This window comes from Electrophorus electricus, unplaced genomic scaffold (genome assembly GCF_041902795.1).
Source record: "Electrophorus electricus isolate QZ-2024a unplaced genomic scaffold, ASM4190279v1 Scaffold43, whole genome shotgun sequence".
Classification (NCBI taxonomy): Eukaryota; Metazoa; Chordata; class Actinopteri; order Gymnotiformes; family Gymnotidae; genus Electrophorus; species Electrophorus electricus.
In genome coordinates this window covers 699710-725978 of record NW_027658725.1, presented here as the reverse complement: position 1 = coordinate 725978, position 26269 = coordinate 699710, and the positions used below count along the sequence as shown (strand labels likewise).

The following is a 26269-nucleotide window of genomic DNA, read 5'->3' as shown; positions in this document are numbered from 1 at the left end:
TCAACCTTGTACTAACAGAACAAATACGGACACAGCATTAACTGAACTATGGCCTGAGTGATTTAAGTAATTAGTGAAACTGGCACAGCACCACCAACCGTTTATTAAAGAAAACGTGTATGACACATGATTATCTTAATTCTTTTAATTAAAATAGTCCCTTGCAAGGCATATTATTCAATTATGTTCAAAGAGGTACATAGAGCATGCTGGCAAAACCGAACCGTTGAAGATACTACAGGAAATAAGAAATTTCCATAATGTGAATGAAACATTTATTTAAATGTATTGAATATTGCACATCTCAGAGCCTCCAGAGGTGGAAAAGACCAGGCCAGGTGAGCCATAGGTTGAATTGGACCCCGAATCCGAGGGCCAGGGTGTCCCCACCCGAATCCGAGGGCCAGGGCTCCCGCCAGACGCATGACGCTCGAATTTGATCTTCTTGAAGTAATTAACTAGAGTTAATTGAAAGCGGAAGAGGATGCCTGGAGCTGCGATGCCATACCTTTAGGGAAAGATGAAAAAAGGAACACGAATCAAATAAATGAGACTGTTTGTTCTTCGAGGCTGAATGGGATGTGCCATAATAACCTTCAATTACTATATTGGTGTCCAAGCTGAAATTCAACTTGATTACAATAGCCGCAAGCCATGCAGATCTAGTTATGGGCTTTATTCAAAATTAAAACTAAAACAGAAGTAGATTTTAAAAAACACAACCACAATTCTGTGATTTATCTAATGCCAGCTAGTTAACTTCATAACTTATTCTCTGTTGATTTTCCCACCCTTAATCTTGCAGAAAGAAGGCTCAAGAAAATCAAGCGGATGTAAATCACAATCATCCATGTTGTTTTGCCTCCACATCACCCTGACAGCGCTTTATTTAAATAATCTAGCTGTGCTGTATCGACAGGTATGAGAAGATTCCCACAGAATATCAATTTACTACTCTATGGATTCTTCATGACTTGGCAGTAAGGTAATAATAACAGGCAGGTGTAGCATCTAAAAGTGGAAAGTCCAAGTGCACGTGTTATTAGCTAGCCAGTAGACAAGATCAAATACAAGGTCACAAATTTTAACCTGCCCTTTATATGGAAAATCTGCAATATTTTATATTTGCCACATCGTTAGTGGATAGGTAGCTAGCTATAGTAATTAACCTGCAAAATGTGTTCTTAATCTGTTGATTGCAACTGTCAAACATTTTTTAAAAATGTGTTGAATATTACCCACTCACAGCCTACAGAGGTGGAAAAGACCAGGCCAGGTGAACCATAGAACAAGTTGAACCCTGAATCCGAGGGCCAGGGCGACCCCGCCCGAACCCGAGGGCCAGGGCTCCCGCCAGACGCATGACGCTCGAATTTGACCCTCTTGAAGCAGACGAGCCCACTAGAGGTAACTGAAGCGGAAGAGGATGCCTGGAGCTGCGATGCCATACCTTTCGGGAAAGATGAAAAAAGGAACACGAATCAAATAAATGAGACTGTTTGTTTTTCGAGGCTGAATGGGATGTGCCATAATAACCTTCAATTACTATACTGGTGTCCAAGCTGAAATTCAACTTGATTACAACAGCCCCAAGCCATGCAGATCTAGTTATGGGCTTTATTCAAAATTAAAACTAAAACAGAAGTAGATTTTAAAAAACACAACCACAATTCTGTGATTTATCTAATGCCAGCTAGTTAAATTCATCACTTACTCTCTGTTGATTTTCCCACCCTTAATCTTGCAGAAAGAAGGCTCAAGAAAATCAAGCGGATGTAAATCACAATCTTCCATGTTGTTTTGCCTCCACATCACCCTGAAAGCGCTTTATTTAAATAATTTAGCTCTGCTCAATTTCAGCTTGATTACAATAGCTGCAAGCCATGCAGATCTAGTTATGGGCTTTATTCAAAATTAAAGCTAAAATAGAAGTAGATTTTAAAAAACACAACCACTATAGTAATTAACCTGCAAAATGTGTTCTTAATCTGTTGATTGCAACTGTCAAACATTTTTAAAAATGTGTTGAATATTACCCAAGTCACAGCCTACAGAGGTGGAAAAGACCAGGCCAGGTGAACCATAGAACAAGTTGAACCCTGAATCCGAGGGCCAGGGCGACCCCGCCCGAACCCGAGGGCCAGGGCTCCCGCCAGACGCGTGATTCTCAAATTTGACCTTCTTGGAGAGGGAGATCCCACTGGAAGAAACTGAAGGGGAAGAGAATATAACTTTAGCGAAAGATGAAAACTGACCACTAACCAAACGAATGAGAGAGATTGTTCTTTGAGGCTGAATATGATGTGTCATAATAACCATCAATTACTATAAAGGTGTCCAAGCTGAAATTCAACTTAATTACAATAGCTAGCCAGCAGCCAAGATAAAAGGTCACATGCCACACAATTTTAAGCTTCCCTTTATACGAAAGAACTGCAGTATTTTAAATTTGCCACATCGTTGGCAGACAGGTACCTAGCCATAGTAGCTAATTATCCTAGCTAGTTCACACTTCATTCTCCCCCCAAATGATCCCATTATCGACAGGTATCCGTGCTTAGACATGAAGACAGTTCAGCGACCGAGGACTGACATGCAGCTGTCACAGCTCTTTTAGAGCAATCCGATCGTTAGCGAGCCAATGCTAGATAATAACGTTAATTGCAGCTACAGCAAATAGTTGGCAGTTAATCTGCAAGTTAACTAACGTGCTCCATCGCCATGCAAATTAGAATCTGTTGCCGCAAGAGATGTGCATAAGTAATGTGTGAACTAGCTAAGTTAACCATCTCAAATAGACAGCTTGTCTGTTAGCTAACCTAGCTAGAGAGCCCAATGTTACCTGAGTCGTTGAATTCAAGTCCGACTTGACACTTTAGCCTTTCCCGTTAGGCCTCATCGTCTTTTTAAACAAAATTCGCATACTATTCATAAAATCCATATAGAGCAACTTTTATGGATGATCTGCTCAGTGAAGCTGCATTATTTCTGTTATAATACGGACACGGCAGCATTTTCACGGCATGTTTTCTTAATCTGTTTATTGCAACTGTCAACACATACGAATGATTAATAATTAATGTAAACTGTTATGCAGCGAATTAAAGATACTATATTTTCCTGTTTCCCTAGAAATAATCCAAACTGCAGTGTCTGCTTGTTTATGCTGAAGCACGCTTAAGTGCCTATAATTTTTGTGGATTCCACATATACATTAAAAGGAAAATGTTGCCCAATCATGTCAGAAATAGCAAAACAAAAAAACACAGGCTCCGAGTTACTGAAAGAGAAGTACGCATATTAATATTCAATACTTACACCAACCGGTTCTTGGTACCATTATGTTTAACCTGAGCTACTTGCATTTTATTTAAAAGGCGATCCTCTTCCATATCACCGGATGCCCATATTGCTTTTATTACCTCAATCTACTGCCAGCAGTGTTGTGTGAGATCAGAATGATGCCCAGTGCCACCACCAAATTGTCACTATTTGAGGTCGTTTTTGGTAGACCATTTACCACCCCATGGGTCAGAGGTAACCCAGGTGTTTCTCAGTCAGGTGACACAGCCATAGCTGATGACTGACAGACAAATCCTCTAAGACTTGGCTTGCGTTGCTTTGGTGTTACAGGAAAGGTTTGAAGCCCTTGTTTTTGTCTGTCTGGCATTCAGATTTCCTGAGCAGCCATGTTGTGGTTCCTAATTAGGAACATGTTCCAGCCTACTCCATGCAAGCTGGAGCACTGGATCCACTCTTTAAATGTGCCTTTTTAAGGTGACGGCTTATAAAAGTCATCTCTGATTATTTTTTTTGTTGTTAGCTTTTTAATCTGTCAAGTCTGTAATTTTCCAGATTTATATCCATTAAAAAAACAGATGCTCTAAAGGGAGGGGGTGGACTCCTTCAGTGGTACAGCAGAAGTTGATAACTTCAAAATCATTTACAGCAGCTTCAACCTTGCCTGAGTGATTTAAGTAATTAGTGAAACTGGCACAGCACCACCAACCATTTATTAAAGAAAACGTGTATGACACATGATTATCTTAATTCTTTTAATTAAAATAGTCCCTTGCAAGGCATATTATTCAATTATGTTCAAAGAGGTACATAGAGCATGCTGGCAAAACCGAACCGTTGAAGATACTACAGGAAATAAGAAATTTCCATAATGTGAATGAAACATTTATTTAAATGTATTGAATATTGCACATCTCAGAGCCTCCAGAGGTGGAAAAGACCAGGCCAGGTGAGCCATAGGTTGAATTGGACCCCGAATCCAAGGGCCAGGGCGTCCCCGCCAGACGCATGACGCTCGAATTTGATTTTCTTGAAGCAATTAACTAGAGTTAATTCTTATTTAATTATTTAATTTAATTATTTCTGTTATAATACGGACACGGCAGCATTTTCACGGCATGTTTTCTTAATCTGTTTATTGCAACTGTCAACACATACGAATGATTAATAATTAATGTAAACTGTTATGCAGCGAATTAAAGATACTATATTTTCCTGTTTCCCTAGAAATAATCCAAACTGCAGTGTCTGCTTGTTTATGCTGAAGCACGCTTAAGTGCCTATAATTTTTGTGGATTCCACATATACATTAAAAGGAAAATGTTGCCCAATCATGTCAGAAATAGCAAAACAAAAAAACACAGGCTCCGAGTTACTGAAAGAGAAGTACGCGATGAGGTCCTGGTAGAGCATAGGCACAGGTTGGTCATACGTGTTTATGAGGCGTTTAATTTAAGCAAAATCCTCATCACACACCCAAGAAGTCAAAGCCTGCAAAATCCCCAAGCAGCAAGACTGCATCAAGTTAGCACTGGCTGAAGCAAAAATAGTGCTGTGTCCTGCTCTGTGGCTCATCCACTCTACCAGTCTCTTAGTATTGGGCTTAGTGTGCTTAATTCATCTTGATGTCCTAACTGACATTCAAAAAGAAATGGACATGAGAAGACAGTGTAGGAGTTCAAATTTGAATTGGCTCGAAATGTAGGTTGAAGTGCTCTTCTGCAGCTGAGCAGCTCATTTTCTGCTGAGCATCTTCACAGCCCTTACAAGGAGAGCATGAAATGATGGAGGGGACAAGAAAAATCAGAATAATGCTTTAAGGACTGGACACATTTACAGCTTCTCACACCAAACAAAGTACTCCAAGGTAAAAAGTTCATCAAAGTAAAACATGTTTCATCCATCTTTCTGTGAACTGATATTTTAATGACTGACAGACAAATCCTCCAAGACTTGGCTTGGGATGCTTTGGTGTACAGGAGAGGTTTGAACCCCTTTCATTAAAGAAAACGTGTATGACTCAGGTGCTAGGGTATTATCAGAATGTAATTTATTCCAAATGTAAACACATGATTCTCTTAATTAGAGATTCCCTTATAAGGCATATTATTCAATAATGTTCATAGAGGTACAAAAAACAAAACAAAACAACAAAACCCTACTGAGTCTGGAAAAGAACATCTTTATCAATAAAAAGTATCAAATGACCTGAACACAGTTGTACCACCATTACAAACTCCTTGCTTGAGTCTGCATGTATACATGTATGATAGTAACATATCAGCCAATGAATGATGGACTCGAGTTTGTACTCGAGGAAAGAAAGAAATTTTCATAATGTCATAAAGAATCAAGTGTTTGGAAAACATCTAGGAAAAGAAAGAAACATTTATTTAAATGTGCTGAATATTGCACAAGTCGCAACCCTTGAAAAACCAAGAAGAGTTCTCGGTCTGCTTAAGTACTGTGTACTGCAAAAGCACAAGTAGAATTGAATTTTCCACAAATACACATACAAGAACCATAGAAGAAAGCATAGTGTTGATCTTATAGAATGAGAGACACAAAAAACCTCAGCTACAATTATCAACAATTACACAATGAAGTTTGGATTCAACGGAATTTCGTTTTGAACTACGGTAGAGTGGAATCTTTATCGGCTACTCGAATACTAGGCAACAACCTGATTCACCATTTGTGGATCACATTTGAGCAGTAACATGATTTGGTAGAACACTTGCATTTGAAACCATTTTTGTCTTCTTTTATAGGTGGAATCGGAGGCCAATTTGGTGATGTTTTAAATCTACTTAAAGAATAACAAACAAAAAGCCAACCCTAATGTAACATTTAAAAGAAGCACCGAAGTGGGCATCAGATTTACCATCAAACAGGGTCTTGCTGCTGTCGAAGCCTGTGCACTGCCGCTTGCAGATTTCCATGTTCTGCAAGCAAGATTTCACACTGCAGCAAGAGAGAGAGACACACACACACACACACACACACACACACACACACACACACACACACACACACACAGGTGGGGGGGGGGGGGGGGGTTACAGTACTAGCAGAGAAACTCTGATGCTATTTGGATTTCTAAATTAACACGGTGTTCCTTAAATGTTTTGGAAACACTGACATGTAGATTGGAAGGCCTGGAGCAACTCACTGTGCACTCTAAGGGAAGTGGAGGAGGTGGGTCATGGTCAGAAACGGGTGGTTCAGGGTCTTCACTGGCGTGATCCTTTTGTGAGCGTCTAGCGTGAGCATCTTCTTTAGTAAGTCGATGAACTCCCGCCGGTCGGCCTTCTCCGCCAAGACGTCGGTGCCTTTCAGACTGGTCATATTGACCTGCGAGAGAGACCCATGGGTGAGTCATATTATTCACCAGCAGAGGGCGGCAATGCACCCAATACGAACGAAGTTCTGCAGCAAATTTCTACGCACTGCTCTGCCCTTCGCAGATGCCGTTCTCCAGAGCGACTTACATGCGCTACTCATTATGACAGCAGAAACGCTCGACCTTTCAGCTGGCACCTTGTTCTACCTGCTCTATAATGTGAGCTGCGGGAGCCCTTTGTCACGTTCTTCAATTTCACATCGCAACACTAAAAGAAATGCGTATAGTTACGCGCACAAAAGCCCAAATAACCTGCATCATGTCGTCAAGGCAGTTTAAAATGTACTTCCGAGTCTCTTTGGACTTGATGCCACGCTCCGCCTCATGCTCCGAAGGTGTCTGGAGAAAGGAAAGAAAAAACAAACCATTCAGCTCCACCATTAAGTTACATGAAGTCATTAAGTTACGTCCCTTATAAAAAACACATGGCATTTGGCATTTGAAGACAGGCAAACCTTGAGTCTCCACAGGGGGTAGCAGTAGAAATAGTAGTGCGTCTTGGTCCCTGCGCTCAACATGCACTCTGCTGGTAGGCCCTGCGTCTCGGAGATGTAACGGATCTGCAGAGACACCATACGGCAAAAGGATTATGACTTTATTTTGAGTTAATCCTTTCATTTTCAAAGTGCATGTCTAAAAAAACAGGCCATAGAAACTCATTTATATTAATCCTAAAAATGAGCGGGCCGACAAAGCAGCTAAAAGGTCAAACTACACACACACAAACACACACACACACACACACACACACACACACACACACACACACACACACACACACACACACACACACATATCACTACAGCCACAAAACCACTACAGGTCTGCACCACTGATGCTGTACGGGCGTTAAGGCACAGCTCAAAGGACCATGTGCTTACCTGATCATATTCGGAGGCTCCAGGATACAGGGGCCAGCCCAGGAACAGCTCAGCAATGACACAGCCCAGGGACCACATATCGATGGCCTCACAGAATGGGAGACCCAAGATGATCTCAGGCGATCTGGACCAAAAACACAGAGATCGCCATCATGAAATCAGCCTCGGCTGATAATTCCGTGGGGGGGTGTTTGTGTTCCTAGACATTACACACCCACTATTCTAGTGTAACATGGAACCAACACTACAATGCACCAACACTACAATAATGTTGTTTTGCATTAAGTAAATACAGAGTACCAATGCAGTTAAACACCCGTTACTCAGTATATTACACTGTTAATTAACAGTGTAGCTACAATGTAATAGCGGTTTTGTACAGACTTGCTAAATACTGATATTACCAAAGCCTGCAGTTCAGCGCATCCTAACTAATCTCAGACACCGAAGACGGTTCATTAGGTGTTTTGCTAAATAACAGCACTCACATGACCCAATAAAAATAAACCACTTATAAATCAATCGTGCTCCAGTTAACTGTAATGCTCATCATAGGCTTTTAATGTGTAGCAGGGTTATTACAACTGTCCACAACATGCAGCTCTACTCTCAAGCACACTAGAGTGCAACGAGTGCATACTTATTTCTAACACGCCTCAGCACGTGTCCCTCACCGGTAGTATCTGGACTGCAGGTAGCTGGGGGCCTTGGAGAAGTGGCTAGCTGAGCCGAAGTCGATGACCTTGACGCGGTACGGCTGCCTGACGGGGTCCACCAGCATGATGTTGTCGGGCTTGAGGTCGGTGTGGATCAAGCCCAGGCTCTTCAGTTTCATGAGCGCTTTGGCGACCTGCTGCAGCACGGGCCGGATGCATTTCAGCAGCAGTGGGCTGAACTTGCTGCGCTTGAGGAAGTCGTAGAGGCTCTGCCCCAGCATCTCGAACACCAGGCATATGTGCTTCTTGTGCTGGAAGCACTCGTACGCGCGCACGAAGTTGAACTCGTCGGCGTTCTCCCTGCTCAGCCGGCTCAGGATGCTCACCTGAGGAGGAGCAAAGGAGGGAAGACAGAATACGCGTTAAGCCGAAGCTACGTGGTCACAGCTTCAAAGTTTGATACTGCTGACAAATAGCCTACTTATTTTCAATAGCATCAAGCACTTTGTGTACTTCCCTTCAACCATTTACTTCTACAGGATTTGGGAGATGCAATTATGGAAGTGGTCCCTTGGAAATGAACCCATGAACTTGCTTTTGGTACTCAAACAATGCAGATTAATGCTCTTTCATAACAATAACATTTTTAATGCACATCCAAACAGGCATGGCTTACACAACTGAAGCTAAATCTTCTTTTTAGAGTAAGCTTCAAGCTGTCCGTGTGTTATCCGAACTAGTTCCTACTGAACTAGTGAAAATTAGAACTAGTGTGCCAAACAAGTATTTCTGTGCTACCCTGGCTGTATACAAATTCCACGGTGTGCGTTAGCACATCTGACACCAACAGAACATATGTTGTAAAACTGAAACAAACAATAACAGAATCAGGGCTACAGCTGATTCTAGGCCATATCAATAGCTCATTTAAAGCAGGCACAACTTTCCCACCTCGTTCTGGCCCTGTCGAGCATAGGACGGATGACTTTTCAGGATCTTGATTGCGACTACTTCACTGGTGCCCCGCTTCCAGCACTTGGCGACCTGGCCAAAGGTTCCACGGCCCAGGGACTCCAAAACCTCGTAGCTGTTGGAGACGGAGCGGAGGATCTCGTTCTGCACCAGTTGGTACTCGCAATCGCTGCCCCTGGCCACACGCTTGGACAACCCAGGGGAGGAGAGCTCCTCCAGGATCTGTACACTGTTGCTGCTGTGTGCCTCCTCTCTCTTCCTCTTGAGGCTGCCCCGCTTCTGATAGCCGTCAGCACGCCGCGAGGTCAATGCCTCGTCTCCGCCCTGCCAGCTGGAAGAGGAGGAAGACGACGACGAAGCCTCGTCCGAGGCTCCAGAGGGGGAAAAGACCATGGCAGGTAAGCCATCGATTGAATTGAACCCCGGATCCGAGGGCCAGGGTGTCCCCGCCCGAATCCGAGGGCCAGGGCTCCCGCCCCGTGCAGGATTCTCAAATTTAACCTTCTTGGAGTGGGAGATCCCACTGAAGGAATCTGAAGGGCAAGAGAATATACCATTATGGAAAGATGAAAACAGGACTACTAACCAAATGAACGAGAGAGATTGTTTGTTCTTTGAGGCTGAATGTGATGTGCCATAATAACCATCAATTAGCTAAATTAGCTAAATCACAGAGCTTTGATTTTTTTTAAAACATCTACTGCTGTTTTAGTTTTAATTTTGAATATTTCTGTCTGAAGCAGAGCAGAGCCCTGATCGATGCCATTGTTTTTTGGGCAGGCTTTAGCAAGTGATTGCTTTCTCTTTACACGCTTCTCAGAAAAGACAAGTTCTTTGTCTTGCGTTACTCAAAGGTGGTTCTGTGTGCTAAAACAACATCTTGACCTTTCAGCGATGCTGCCACACTGAAAAACAGAAGGCCAAGAAAAAAACAGCTTCTATTCTTAGACTCTCTGGCACTCTAAGTGCTTGCTGATACCTTGCTGACTGCAGTATTTCCTACACCTTTCCAACTGAGAGGCTCCTGAACTTGCAGCACCTCTGTCAATTAATCAATTGCATAACAAGAGTTCATCCACTCTATAATTGAGGGAGATACCCCCTCTAATCATTAATGCTCATCATTACAAAGACCATTAGTGTAAGCTGATGAAAAATGTTTCAATGTATTTAAAAGGTAAAGAACAGAGTAGCAATGTAAAGATACCATTTATAATGCATTACATTTTAGTCTTTAACACAATCTCTTGCCCTGAAACAGTGTTTAGGGCGATTACAATGCTGTTTCAATATGTTTAAAAGGTAAAGAACAGAGTAGCAATGTAAAGATTCCATTTATAATGCATTACATTTTAGTCTAAAACACAAACTCTTGCCTTGAAACAGTGTTTAGGGCGATTACAATGCTGTTTCAATGTGTTTAAAAGGTAAAGAACAGAGTAGCAATGTAAAGATACCATTTATAATGCATTACATTTTAGTCTAAAACAAAATCTCTTACCCTGAAACAGTGTTGTTGGGCGATTACAATGCTGTTTCAATGTGTTTAAAAGGTAAAGAACAGAGTAGCAATATAAATATTCCATTTATAATGCATTACATTTTAGTCTAAAACACAATCTCTTGCCCTGAAACAGTGTTTAGCGCGATTACAATGCTTTGAAACGCTGTTTCAATGTGTTTAAAGGTAAAGAAGAGAGTTGCAATGTAAAGATTCTACTTATCATGAATTACATTTTAGTCTAAAACACAATCTGGGTTTGTGTGTATATAAATGATGTAATGTTACTGTTGTGGAACAAATTACTTCCATTTCCATTTTTAAGGCAAAAATATTAAATGTTGGAATTTATCATTACATATTCATATGAATATGACTTTAATTTGTATACATATTTGTTGACATTAGCTATTTTGATCAGTCATTTTTGTGTCTGGTTGTTCTAGCTCATATTTAGCACGTTGTCCTTGACCATGTCCCTCTGTCCACAGGGTGGTGGTGTTGGACTGTGTTACAGACACGCTGCTGTTTTCCTGCAAGGTGCTAGTGGTCGGATTTGTAGGTGAGAAATATAGAGTGAAGTCATGTGTATATTACCCATACTACACTTCATCACATTCTGACCATGATGGCACATGGCAACACACTTTAATAGGTAACTCTGAGGGTTTTTCTACATTCCCTGTAAGGTCTGCTGGCTTTCTTCTTCTTCTCTGGGAGAATCAGGCTGCCATATGACAATTTCCAGCTTCAGCTGCTGCATTATTACTGGTTGCCCGTTATTGTACGTATTGTAACCTCAGAAAAGCTCAAGTGCTGACACTTGCGTCTGTGTGAGAACAAAACATCAGCATATTCAGTACACTGAAGAAATGGTTCTTTCTTTTTTAGATTCCAAAATGCTTATTGACAGTGATTGTAAAGTCACTTTGTTTGTAAATAACCATGATTTACACATTTATTCTGGACAGCAGTTCCTCTCATAATACTGAAGGCCCAGCATGTATATCTACTACTGCTGTTTTTTTAGACGGTGATTGTGGGAGCTTATTTCATCGCGCAGGGCTTCTTTAGTGTGTACAGCATGTGTGTGGACACCCTTTTCCTCTGCTTCTGTAAGCTGCACACACACACACACACACACACACACACACACACACACACACACACACACACACACACACACACACACACACACTCTCTCTCTCTTCATTCCAGCAGTTCATAATGACATTGGGCACACACAGTCGAAAGCTTGTATGGTCTCGTCCCTTTACTTCAGGGAGAATAGAATTATAAAAAACATTATTAGCTCACATTTCACTCTCAAGCTACTACACATATGCCAATCATGAGGACTATATTGGTTTTATTTCCACTATGATGTTTCTGTCTCCTCTAGTGGAGGATCTGGAGCGTAACGACGGCACCGTGCAGAGACCATACCTCCGATTTACTCCTCCACATCAGCCGACTTTAAAAAACCATTTAAAGCTCTACACATCATGGATCACAGAATGTCTGTTATTAACGCTATACAAGAACTATACTAAGGCCATAGATCTAGACTAAGACTATAAAGTTATTTCACTTAGCTAAATAACTTTAATACATAATTTAAATCATGCAATGTGTAATAATATTTCTTGTTTTTGTTCAGGAGATGTGCAGACATTATCTGCTGTATTATTTTTGTGGCTGCCATTGTCACCTATATTCTTATTCGCTCCCTGGGTAAGAAACATTTCCAACTACACTTTCATGGGGGAAAAAAAATCATTATTATTGTGGGCTCAAGCGGAAGGTCTTTTACCCATGTATGGCTTGTGAGATATCCTTCTAACGGAGGTTCTAACACAGCGTGGCTGCTTGGAGACTCTCGTCATGTCGTGTTGCCCCAGAACTCCACTGGGATGTTTTGTGGAGCTGGAGTCAATGTGTAAGTCCCTCACATACTGGATAAGTATTTATATCTTCACAGGAATACCAAAACAGCACACCCAGTATGTAAGGAACACCGTCAGTATTCTTTCGAATGGACTTTAGTGAGTCGGACTAGGGTTACAATGGAGCTGTGCAGGTGCAAATCATGTGGAAACATGAAACATCAACAAGACAAGATGGGTTAGACTTTAGCTTTAAGATTTTCATGATTGGCACTGCACAGCAACAAGTGGAACCAATCAAATCACTTGTGTTTAATGATTGTCTCTAAACCAAGGGGTCCAAACTCAGGTCTAGGAGTGTCACAACACTGCAGAGTTTATTGGTTACCCCAGTCCAATTCACCCTCGAAGAAAGAACACTTAGCTGGGTAGTGGTGTGACTCTCCAGCACTGAATCCTGATACACATACTCAAAAAATTGAATAAAAATTGTTTATTTAATTGGCTAATATTCATGTGTCAAGCTGCATTTGTTTCCTGCATCCTCTCGTGTTTCAGTGACAAACCAAACGTCCTCTACTTTGACCTTCTGAAGTGTGCCAGAGCAACGACAGAAATGGACGCCATTCTAGAGGGTCTCCAGTGTCCAACCACTCAAGTGAGATTTCCACACAAATGTCCTGTTGACATTGTACAGAAACCAAACACGTATGTCAGTAGCCTTTTAGAAATATGCACATGAGACTCATTTATTACAAAACAGTTTAGCATGTAGTATGTGAATGCCAGTTTGTAAGTCTGGGGGCTTGGGTCTCCTTTTGCTGCTTGGTTTGGGAGCCTTTTGCTCTATCATGCAATGAACAATGTGTAAATAGTGTAGATAGAAATATAAAAAGCAACACTGTGTTTAGCTACTCAAATAAGATCTCCTTCACTCTGTGTGTTTGTGCGTTGGTTTGCAGGTCTGTGTTAAAAAATGCCCTTCAGAGTTCTGGAAGTTGCCCCCAGAGGCGTATGCCCCAAATGCCCTGCCTAAAGACTTCTTTCAGCAGCAGTATTGTGACCCTAGACTTGACCTCGCCCAAACCACATTGGTAAAACCTCACACTGCAAATAAGCAATGTAACCAGCTTCATCTCTGAGAAATAAACCCTCACCTCACTCTTGACAGAACAGAATTTGTCGTATCAAAAGTCTTTGCAATATGCAACTCTTTGTACATGTAATTCATGCATTGGCTTAGCCACTCACGCATACATAGCATTTGTGCATACATAGCATTCTGCATGTTAATGAGATTTTCACATGCATTTCCACTACAGAGTGTCCAAGACATCCTCAATCAAGAGCTTTGTCCATATTTCTACACGCCAAGTAAACCAGGTAAAGACAGCAGGATTACACAACTACCTGTTAATTTGTCCATTCTGTTTTGTAACAGTTTGACTATGCTATGTACCAAAACATAACCAAACCACCAGGAAAGTACTTATACCTGCAGTGATAAGTCAGCAGGTTTAATTGTTAGTCATATTATTTTCTGTCTCTCCCTCCACCCAGAACTAGGGAGATGTCTGCCTAGCTTTGACTGGCAGGACGTTCCTCCAGACTTCTCTCTCCCTGGATTCGCTTCCGTTAATGAAACAGTCGAGCACATAAAGGGATATATGGAGTAATCCTTCACACACACATTTCACTCTCAAGCTACTACACATATGCCAATCATCAGGACTATATTGTTTTTATTTCCACTGTGATGTTTCTGTCTCCTCTAGTGGAGGGTCTGGAGCGTAATGACGGCACCGTGCAGAGACCATACCACATGCCCAGGTCTCTGTGGCAAATCCTCCACAAGAGAGACAGCTTTCTCCCTTAATGAATAAACCATCCAGCATATATTTGAGTCTTTTTTCTGTTGTTGTAACTGTAAAACTGTTCTCAACAGCATTTCGACCACTGTTTTGTTCAAAAGAGATCTGACGGGGCGGCCTCTGGACTGATCCAGTTTTGACCGAACGGCAGACACACACTGGATGTTCTGGCAAACATTTACATATCTGGCTGGACCTTAACCATGTTGCTCTGTTTATTTGATACGCCTACTCTTTTCATATACCGCACTGCTTATTGTGTAGGAGTAGGCTTGCTCCTAAATGTGGAGTATATGAGAGGCTTAAGGGGAAGTTGATATATTTAATTGAGTTTTAGTTCTTTGCCAACCTCTCTCATTATGTGTGAAAGATCACATTTCATGGGATGCTACAATATATTTTTTTTAATTCCTGAGTGTAATAATGTCAAGATTGGCCACCCTCCTGGACTCCCTCTTTCCGTGGTTTCACGTCTTGCGCTGCAGGCCGCTCCCCCCTGCAGCGTTGGTCAAGACGGGTAGACGCTTACCTGGGATCTCGTCGTTATCAAAATAAACGTGAGCCTGCTTCTTCCGGGAACGACGAGATGCCCGTGTACAGGCAGCCACGACCAAGGCACACAGCAGGGTTTAAATACATGAACTAGAAACGAGGGACAGGTGTACGCAATCAGTGTGAGGACAAAATGAAACCGTGGAACGGAACCAAACACAAGACATGGAAAACACGGAACATGGAAGGGACTGATCGTGACAATCAGCATAGATTATTTAACACAAAGATTCAGAACTGCTGGTGCTGTGTATTTAATCATCTAATATAGACACCAGTACCTCCACTAAAGCCTGCCATAATGATATCAACATCAAATGCAAAAAAAGTAATTTTGTTTCCAATAGTAAAACCAAAAAAAAAAGCCAAACAAATAAAACGTGATGATGGACATGCGCCTCTTTAAAGGATTTTCTCAATAAATATATGTAGAATTTATGACTATAACAGAAAACAGCAAAGAGAAAAATGCAAGAATGCATATGGCGAAGGACGTATGGCAAGTATGGCAAATTCCTCCTAAATGTCTATATGGTTCCATCAATGCAATATTTGAAGCTCTATGAAATAAACAAACCAAATTGTTATCAGAACACTCCACTATATTCATGAAAAACACTTTCTCATGTACTCATGGTATAACTCATTTTTACTGTAGGAATTTGGAATAATAGGATGGCAAAATCCTGTTCATGCCTATTCTGTTCCATATATGCAATAGTTGAAGCACTATAAAATACACAATTCATATTGTTATCAAATCCTTCCAATATATTCTTGAAATACACTTTCTTGTGTATCCATACTATTACGTTCCAATGTTTTTACTTTAATTTGGAGTAAAAGGATGGCAAAATCCTCATAAACATGTATTCGTTCCACTATATAATCAGTTTTTGAAACTCTAGAAAACAAACTAGTCAAATTGTTATCAGATCCCTCCACAATATTCATGAAATCCACTTTCTCATGTACCCATGGTATGACTTTCAAGTGTTTTACTGTAGGAAGCTTGAGTAATAGGATGGCAAAATCCTCTTAAACATCTGTTCAGTTCAACATATATCACTACTCGAAGATCTATAAAATACACAATTCAAATTGTTATAAAATCACTCCACTACGTACTTGAAATAAACTTCCTCCTGTACCCATGATATGACTTTCAGTCATTTTTACTGCAGAAATTTGGAATAATGGAGTAGCAAAATTCTGTCGAATGTCTATTCAGTTCCATATATGTAATAATTGAAGCTCTATAAATAAATCAAATCAAATTGTTATCAGATCACTCCACTAAATTCTTGATATACACTATCTTATGTACCTGTGGTATGACTTTCAGTCATTTTTACAGTAGGAATTTAGAGTAATAGGATGGCAATATCCTGTGAAATGTCTATTCAGTTCACTATATATCACTACATGAAGCTGAGTGAAATGCACAAATCAAATTGTTATCAAATCACTTCATTAAATTCTTGAAATACAGTTTCTCTTGTACTCATGAATGACTTTCAGTCATTTTTACTGTAGGAATTTGGAGTAATAGGATGGCAAAAGCCTGTTAAATATCTATTTGGTTCACTACATATCACTTTTCCTTGTACCCATAATATAATGTTGAATATATTTACTGTAAAAATTTAAAGTATTGGGATGGCAAACTCATGTAAATTGCCTGTTTGGTTATATACATGCAACTTTAGAAAGTCTTTAAAATAAACAAATCAAATTGTTATCACATATCACTACTATACTCTTGAACTACTATACTATACTACTATTCTCATAGTCAGTGTAGACGTAGTTTAGGTAGGGGACGGGAGACGTTGTCACTTAGCCTCACAGGTTACATCTTGGCGATAAGCCTAAGGTTACATTATTATGTAAAGATTATTTTATTATTTGTGTAGCTTTTTTTGTACGTTAAAAGCACAGTAACCACGGACAGTTTAATCGTATAGGCCTAAATATTCGATACAGGACATGGAAAATTGAGCGCGAGCATCCCATAGCATGGAAAGCAGGTGCTCGTGACCAAGCTGCCTTTGTTGATGAGCTAAGAACGAGAACGTGCTGTGACTTCCAACATCACAATGTGTCAATAACCTGGAATGATGCGTCATAAGAATAGATTATCGAATGCAAGATTATTTTTTACTGAAACATTACACATTGCGGACTCTGTGTGATGGCGCTTATCGAAAGTGCAAGGGAGTGTACTGTAGTCAGCATGCCAGATTATTGCGGTGAGTTTTGTTGTTGTTGTTTTTTCCAGATATAGCCATATGCCAAAGATTTTATGAGAACCCATACGTCAAATACAATGGTTAAAAAAGAAAAAAAAAATGTACAAAACTAGCTTGTACATTTCATGTTAAAATAATAAATGTTCTTACGTACTTGGTAGGTCTACCTTATATTAAAAACATTTATATAGTGTACGATCTGTAACTGTGTATCAGATCGAAAGCGTGTGTGTGCAGAAGGTGTCATAAAAAAAAAAGAAAAGTGTTGTAACGGCCCTAGTGTCGCTGGACAAGGAGCAGGACGGACAGACGTGTATTAACACACGATAAAGACACCGGCGCTCATATGCAACATAAACAGTGAACATAAAACACGAATACAGATAACGAACTATGTGAACACGAACATGGGCATTGACCGACTAAGATGCACACTCCCACAGCGGTTTAAACACACAGACGTTACAAGACTAAACCATGTGCAGTTGCGCGTTAATTACACAGGCGTGGTTACAAACAAGACTATGAACTCCCACTGCACGCGGCGGGCCGTACCACATGGCTAGTGTGAAGGGGAGCGTTCCATGACAACTGTATATAAAATGTGTTAGACAAAATATAGCGTACCGGTCAAAGGTTCAGACACGCGTGACTGAATATATGTTTTTCAAAGGTTTAAATTCATTCTAATGTAATGGTATATACTTAGAATTTATAGAATATATATATTCTTCAATTCTATCTTCTCAGGGGAACCTCCTCCGTATGAGCCCATTTTCAGGCGACCAGTTAACAAGAGGCGAGTCCGGCAATCTCTCAGTGCTTCTCCGATTTACTCCTCCACATCAGCTGACTTTAAAAAACCATTTAAAGCTCTACACATCATGGATCACAGAATGTCTGTTATTAACGCTATACAAGAACTATACTAAGGCCATAGATCTAGACTAAGACTATAAAGTTATTTCACTTAGCTAAATAACTTTAATACATAATTTAAATCATGCAATGTGTAATAATATTTCTTGTTTTTGTTCAGGAGATGTGCAGACATTATCTGCTGTATTATTTTTGTGGCTGCCATTGTCACCTATATTCTTATTCGCTCCCTGGGTAAGAAACATTTCCAACTACACTTTCATGGGGGAAAAAAAATCATTATTATTGTGGGCTCAAGCGGAAGGTCTTTTACCCATGTATGGCTTGTGAGATATCCTTCTAACGGAGGTTCTAACACAGCGTGGCTGCTTGGAGACTCTCGTCATGTCGTGTTGCCCCAGAACTCCACTGGGATGTTTTGTGGAGCTGGAGTCAATGCGTAAGTCCCTCACATACTGGATAAGTATTTATATCTTCACAGGAATACCAAAACAGCACACCTAGTATGTAAGGAACACCGTCAGTATTCTTTCGAATGGACTTTAGTGAGTCGGACTAGGGTTACAATGGAGCTGTGCAGGTGCAAATCATGTGGAAACATGAAACATCAACAAGACAAGATGGGTTAGACTTTAGCTTTAAGATTTTCATGATTGGCACTGCACAGCAACAAGTGGAACCAATCAAATCACTTGTGTTTAATGATTGTCTCTAAACCAAGGGGTCCAAACTCAGGTCTAGGAGTGTCACAACACTGCAGAGTTTATTGGTTACCCCAGTCCAATTCACCCTCGAAGAAAGAACACTTAGCTGGGTAGTGGTGTGACTCTCCAGCACTGAATCCTGATACACATACTCAAAAAATTGAATAAAAATTGTTTATTTAATTGGCTAATATTCATGTGTCAAGCTGCATTTGTTTCCTGCATCCTCTCGTGTTTCAGTGACAAACCAAACGTCCTCTACTTTGACCTTCTGAAGTGTGCCAGAGCAACGACAGAAATGGACGCCATTCTAGAGGGTCTCCAGTGTCCAACCACTCAAGTGAGATTTCCACACAAATGTCCTGTTGACATTGTACAGAAACCAAACACGTATGTCAGTAGCCTTTTAGAAATATGCACATGAGACTCATTTATTACAAAACAGTTTAGCATGTAGTATGTGAATGCCAGTTTGTAAGTCTGGGGGCTTGGGTCTCCTTTTGCTGCTTGGTTTGGGAGCCTTTTGCTCTATCATGCAATGAACAATGTGTAAATAGTGTAGATAGAAATATAAAAAGCAACACTGTGTTTAGCTACTCAAATAAGATCTCCTTCACTCTGTGTGTTTGTGCGTTGGTTTGCAGGTCTGTGTTAAAAAATGCCCTTCAGAGTTCTGGAAGTTGCCCCCAGAGGCGTATGCCCCAAATGCCCTGCCTAAAGACTTCTTTCAGCAGCAGTATTGTGACCCTAGACTTGACCTCGCCCAAACCACATTGGTAAAACCTCACACTGCAAATAAGCAATGTAACCAGCTTCATCTCTGAGAAATAAACCCTCACCTCACTCTTGACAGAACAGAATTTGTCGTATCAAAAGTCTTTGCAATATGCAACTCTTTGTACATGTAATTCATGCATTGGCTTAGCCACTCACGCATACATAGCATTTGTGCATACATAGCATTCTGCATGTTAATGAGATTTTCACATGCATTTCCACTACAGAGTGTCCAAGACATCCTCAATCAAGAGCTTTGTCCATATTTCTACACGCCAAGTAAACCAGGTAAAGACAGCAGGATTACACAACTACCTGTTAATTTGTCCATTCTGTTTTGTAACAGTTTGACTATGCTATGTACCAAAACATAACCAAACCACCAGGAAAGTACTTATACCTGCAGTGATAAGTCAGCAGGTTTAATTGTTAGTCATATTATTTTCTGTCTCTCCCTCCACCCAGAACTAGGGAGATGTCTGCCTAGCTTTGACTGGCAGGACGTTCCTCCAGACTTCTCTCTCCCTGGATTCGCTTCCGTTTATGAAACAGTCGAGCACATAAAGGGATATATGGAGTAATCCTTCACACACACTCACACACACATTTCACTCTCAAGCTACTACACATATGCCAATCATCAGGACTATATTGTTTTTATTTCCACTGTGATGTTTCTGTCTCCTCTAGTGGAGGGTCTGGAGCGTAATGACGGCACCGTGCAGAGACCATACCACATGCCCAGGTCTCTGTGGCAAATCCTCCACAAGAGAGACAGCTTTCTCCCTTAATGAATAAACCATCCAGCATATATTTGAGTCTTTTTTCTGTTGTTGTAACTGTAAAACTGTTCTCAACAGCATTTCGACCACTGTTTTGTTCAAAAGAGATCTGACGGGGCGGCCTCTGGACTGATCCAGTTTTGACCGAACGGCAGACACACACTGGATGTTCTGGCAAACATTTACATATCTGGCTGGACCTTAACCATGTTGCTCTGTTTATTTGATACGCCTACTCTTTTCATATACCGCACTGCTTATTGTGTAGGAGTAGGCTTGCTCCTAAATGTGGAGTATATGAGAGGCTTAAGGGGAAGTTGATATATTTAATTGAGTTTTAGTTCTTTGCCAACCTCTCTCATTATGTGTGAAAGATCACATTTCATGGGATGCTACAATATATTTTTTTTAATTCCTGAGTGTAATAATGTCAAGATTGGCCACCCTCCTGGACTCCCTCTTTCCGTGGTTTCACGTCTTGCGCTGCAGGCCGCTCCCCCCTGCAGCGTTGGTCAAGACGGGTAGACGCTTACCTGGGATCTCGTCGTTATCAAAATAAACGTGAGCCTGCTTCTTCCGGGAACGACGAGATGCCCGTGTACAGGCAGCCACGACCAAGGCACACAGCAGGGTTTAAATACATGAACTAGAAACGAGGGACAGGTGTACGCAATCAGTGTGAGGACAAAATGAAACCGTGGAACGGAACAAAACACAAGACATGGAAAACACGGAACATGGAAGGGACTGATCGTGACAATCAGCATAGATTATTTAACACAAAGATTCAGAACTGCTGGTGCTGTGTATTTAATCATCTAATATAGACACCAGTACCTCCACTAAAGCCTGCCATAATGATATCAACATCAAATGCAAAAAAAGTAATTTTGTTTCCAATAGTAAAACCAAAAAAAAAAGCCAAACAAATAAAACGTGATGATGGACATGCGCCTCTTTAAAGGATTTTCTCAATAAATATATGTAGAATTTATGACTATAACAGAAAACAGCAAAGAGAAAAATGCAAGAATGCATATGGCGAAGGACGTATGGCAAGTATGGCAAATTCCTCCTAAATGTCTATATGGTTCCATCAATGCAATATTTGAAGCTCTATGAAATAAACAAACCAAATTGTTATCAGAACACTCCACTATATTCATGAAAAACACTTTCTCATGTACTCATGGTATAACTCATTTTTACTGTAGGAATTTGGAATAATAGGATGGCAAAATCCTGTTCATGCCTATTCTGTTCCATATATGCAATAGTTGAAGCACTATAAAATACACAATTCATATTGTTATCAAATCCTTCCAATATATTCTTGAAATACACTTTCTTGTGTATCCATACTATTACGTTCCAATGTTTTTACTTTAATTTGGAGTAAAAGGATGGCAAAATCCTCATAAACATGTATTCGTTCCACTATATAATCAGTTTTTGAAACTCTAGAAAACAAACTAGTCAAATTGTTATCAGATCCCTCCACAATATTCATGAAATCCACTTTCTCATGTACCCATGGTATGACTTTCAAGTGTTTTACTGTAGGAAGCTTGAGTAATAGGATGGCAAAATCCTCTTAAACATCTGTTCAGTTCAACATATATCACTACTCGAAGATCTATAAAATACACAATTCAAATTGTTATAAAATCACTCCACTACGTACTTGAAATAAACTTCCTCCTGTACCCATGATATGACTTTCAGTCATTTTTACTGCAGAAATTTGGAATAATGGAGTAGCAAAATTCTGTCGAATGTCTATTCAGTTCCATATATGTAATAATTGAAGCTCTATAAATAAATCAAATCAAATTGTTATCAGATCACTCCACTAAATTCTTGATATACACTATCTTATGTACCTGTGGTATGACTTTCAGTCATTTTTACAGTAGGAATTTAGAGTAATAGGATGGCAATATCCTGTGAAATGTCTATTCAGTTCACTATATATCACTACATGAAGCTGAGTGAAATGCACAAATCAAATTGTTATCAAATCACTTCATTAAATTCTTGAAATACAGTTTCTCTTGTACTCATGAATGACTTTCAGTCATTTTTACTGTAGGAATTTGGAGTAATAGGATGGCAAAAGCCTGTTAAATATCTATTTGGTTCACTACATATCACTTTTCCTTGTACCCATAATATAATGTTGAATATATTTACTGTAAAAATTTAAAGTATTGGGATGGCAAACTCATGTAAATTGCCTGTTTGGTTATATACATGCAACTTTAGAAAGTCTTTAAAATAAACAAATCAAATTGTTATCACATATCACTACTATACTCTTGAACTACTATACTATACTACTATTCTCATAGTCAGTGTAGACGTAGTTTAGGTAGGGGACGGGAGACGTTGTCACTTAGCCTCACAGGTTACATCTTGGCGATAAGCCTAAGGTTACATTATTATGTAAAGATTATTTTATTATTTGTGTAGCTTTTTTTGTACGTTAAAAGCACAGTAACCACGGACAGTTTAATCGTATAGGCCTAAATATTCGATACAGGACATGGAAAATTGAGCGCGAGCATCCCATAGCATGGAAAGCAGGTGCTCGTGACCAAGCTGCCTTTGTTGATGAGCTAAGAACGAGAACGTGCTGTGACTTCCAACATCACAATGTGTCAATAACCTGGAATGATGCGTCATAAGAATAGATTATCGAATGCAAGATTATTTTTTACTGAAACATTACACATTGCGGACTCTGTGTGATGGCGCTTATCGAAAGTGCAAGGGAGTGTACTGTAGTCAGCATGCCAGATTATTGCGGTGAGTTTTGTTGTTGTTGTTTTTTCCAGATATAGCCATATGCCAAAGATTTTATGAGAACCCATACGTCAAATACAATGGTTAAAAAAGAAAAAAAATGTACAAAACTAGCTTGTACATTTCATGTTGAAATAATAAATGTTCTTACGTACTTGGTAGGTCTACCTTATATTAAAAACATTTATATAGTGTACGATCTGTAACTGTGTATCAGATCGAAAGCGTATGTGTGCAGAAGGTGTCATAAAAAAAAAAGAAAAGTGTTGTAACGGCCCTAGTGTCGCTGGACAAGGAGCAGGACGGACAGACGTGTATTAACACACGATAAAGACACCGGCGCTCATATGCAACATAAACAGTGAACATAAAACACGAATACAGATAACGAACTATGTGAACACGAACATGGGCATTGACCGACTAAGATGCACACTCCCACAGCGGTTTAAACACACAGACGTTACAAGACTAAACCATGTGCAGTTGCGCGTTAATTACACAGGCGTGGTTACAAACAAGACTATGAACTCCCACTGCACGCGGCGGGCCGTACCACATGGCTAGTGTGAAGGGGAGCGTTCCATGACAACTGTATATAAAATGTGTTAGACAAAATATAGCGTACCGGTCAAAGGTTCAGACACGCGTGACTGAATATATGTTTTTCATAGGTTTAAATTCATTCTAATGTAATGGTATATACTTAGAATTTATAGAATATATATATTCTTCATTTCTATCTTCTCAGGGGAACCTCCTCCGTATGAGCCCATTTTCAGGCGACCAGTTAACAAGAGGCGAGTCCGGCAATCTCTCAGTGCTTCTCCGATTTACTCCTCCACATCAGCTGACTTTAAAAAACCATTTAAAGCTCTACACATCATGGATCACAGAATGTCTGTTATTAACGCTATACAAGAACTATACTAAGGCCATAGATCTAGACTAAGACTATAAAGTTATTTCACTTAGCTAAATAACTTTAATACATAATTTAAATCATGCAATGTGTAATAATATTTCTTGTTTTTGTTCAGGAGATGTGCAGACATTATCTGCTGTATTATTTTTGTGGCTGCCATTGTCACCTATATTCTTATTCGCTCCCTGGGTAAGAAACATTTCCAACTACACTTTCATGGGGGAAAAAAAATCATTATTATTGTGGGCTCAAGCGGAAGGTCTTTTACCCATGTATGGCTTGTGAGATATCCTTCTAACGGAGGTTCTAACACAGCGTGGCTGCTTGGAGACTCTCGTCATGTCGTGTTGCCCCAGAACTCCACTGGGATGTTTTGTGGAGCTGGAGTCAATGCGTAAGTCCCTCACATACTGGATAAGTATTTATATCTTCACAGGAATACCAAAACAGCACACCCAGTATGTAAGGAACACCGTCAGTATTCTTTCGAATGGACTTTAGTGAGTCGGACTAGGGTTACAATGGAGCTGTGCAGGTGCAAATCATGTGGAAACATGAAACATCAACAAGACAAGATGGGTTAGACTTTAGCTTTAAGATTTTCATGATTGGCACTGCACAGCAACAAGTGGAACCAATCAAATCACTTGTGTTTAATGATTGTCTCTAAACCAAGGGGTCCAAACTCAGGTCTAGGAGTGTCACAACACTGCAGAGTTTATTGGTTACCCCAGTCCAATTCACCCTCGAAGAAAGAACACTTAGCTGGGTAGTGGTGTGACTCTCCAGCACTGAATCCTGATACACATACTCAAAAAATTGAATAAAAATTGTTTATTTAATTGGCTAATATTCATGTGTCAAGCTGCATTTGTTTCCTGCATCCTCTCGTGTTTCAGTGACAAACCAAACGTCCTCTACTTTGACCTTCTGAAGTGTGCCAGAGCAACGACAGAAATGGACGCCATTCTAGAGGGTCTCCAGTGTCCAACCACTCAAGTGAGATTTCCACACAAATGTCCTGTTGACATTGTACAGAAACCAAACACGTATGTCAGTAGCCTTTTAGAAATATGCACATGAGACTCATTTATTACAAAACAGTTTAGCATGTAGTATGTGAATGCCAGTTTGTAAGTCTGGGGGCTTGGGTCTCCTTTTGCTGCTTGGTTTGGGAGCCTTTTGCTCTATCATGCAATGAACAATGTGTAAATAGTGTAGATAGAAATATAAAAAGCAACACTGTGTTTAGCTACTCAAATAAGATCTCCTTCACTCTGTGTGTTTGTGCGTTGGTTTGCAGGTCTGTGTTAAAAAATGCCCTTCAGAGTTCTGGAAGTTGCCCCCAGAGGCGTATGCCCCAAATGCCCTGCCTAAAGACTTCTTTCAGCAGCAGTATTGTGACCCTAGACTTGACCTCGCCCAAACCACATTGGTAAAACCTCACACTGCAAATAAGCAATGTAACCAGCTTCATCTCTGAGAAATAAACCCTCACCTCACTCTTGACAGAACAGAATTTGTCGTATCAAAAGTCTTTGCAATATGCAACTCTTTGTACATGTAATTCATGCATTGGCTTAGCCACTCACGCATACATAGCATTTGTGCATACATAGCATTCTGCATGTTAATGAGATTTTCACATGCATTTCCACTACAGAGTGTCCAAGACATCCTCAATCAAGAGCTTTGTCCATATTTCTACACACCAAGTAAACCAGGTAAAGACAGCAGGATTACACAACTACCTGTTAATTTGTCCATTCTGTTTTGTAAGTTTGACTATGCTATGTACCAAAACATAACCAAACCACCAGGAAAGTACTTATACCTGCAGTGATAAGTCAGCAGGTTTAATTGTTAGTCATATTATTTTCTGTCTCTCCCTCCACCCAGAACTAGGGAGATGTCTGCCTAGCTTTGACTGGCAGGACGTTCCTCCAGACTTCTCTCTCCCTGGATTCGCTTCCGTTAATGAAACAGTCGAGCACATAAAGGGATATATGGAGTAATCCTTCACACACACTCACACACACATTTCACTCTCAAGCTACTACACATATGCCAATCATCAGGACTATATTGTTTTTATTTCCACTGTGATGTTTCTGTCTCCTCTA

General features: G+C 40.2%; 1 pseudogene; it reads right to left on the bottom strand.

Moving 5' to 3' along the window:
* The window catches only part of LOC145656006 (homeodomain-interacting protein kinase 2-like), a 182977-nt pseudogene that overhangs the window by 20811 nt on the left and 135897 nt on the right, over positions 1 to 26269 (bottom strand).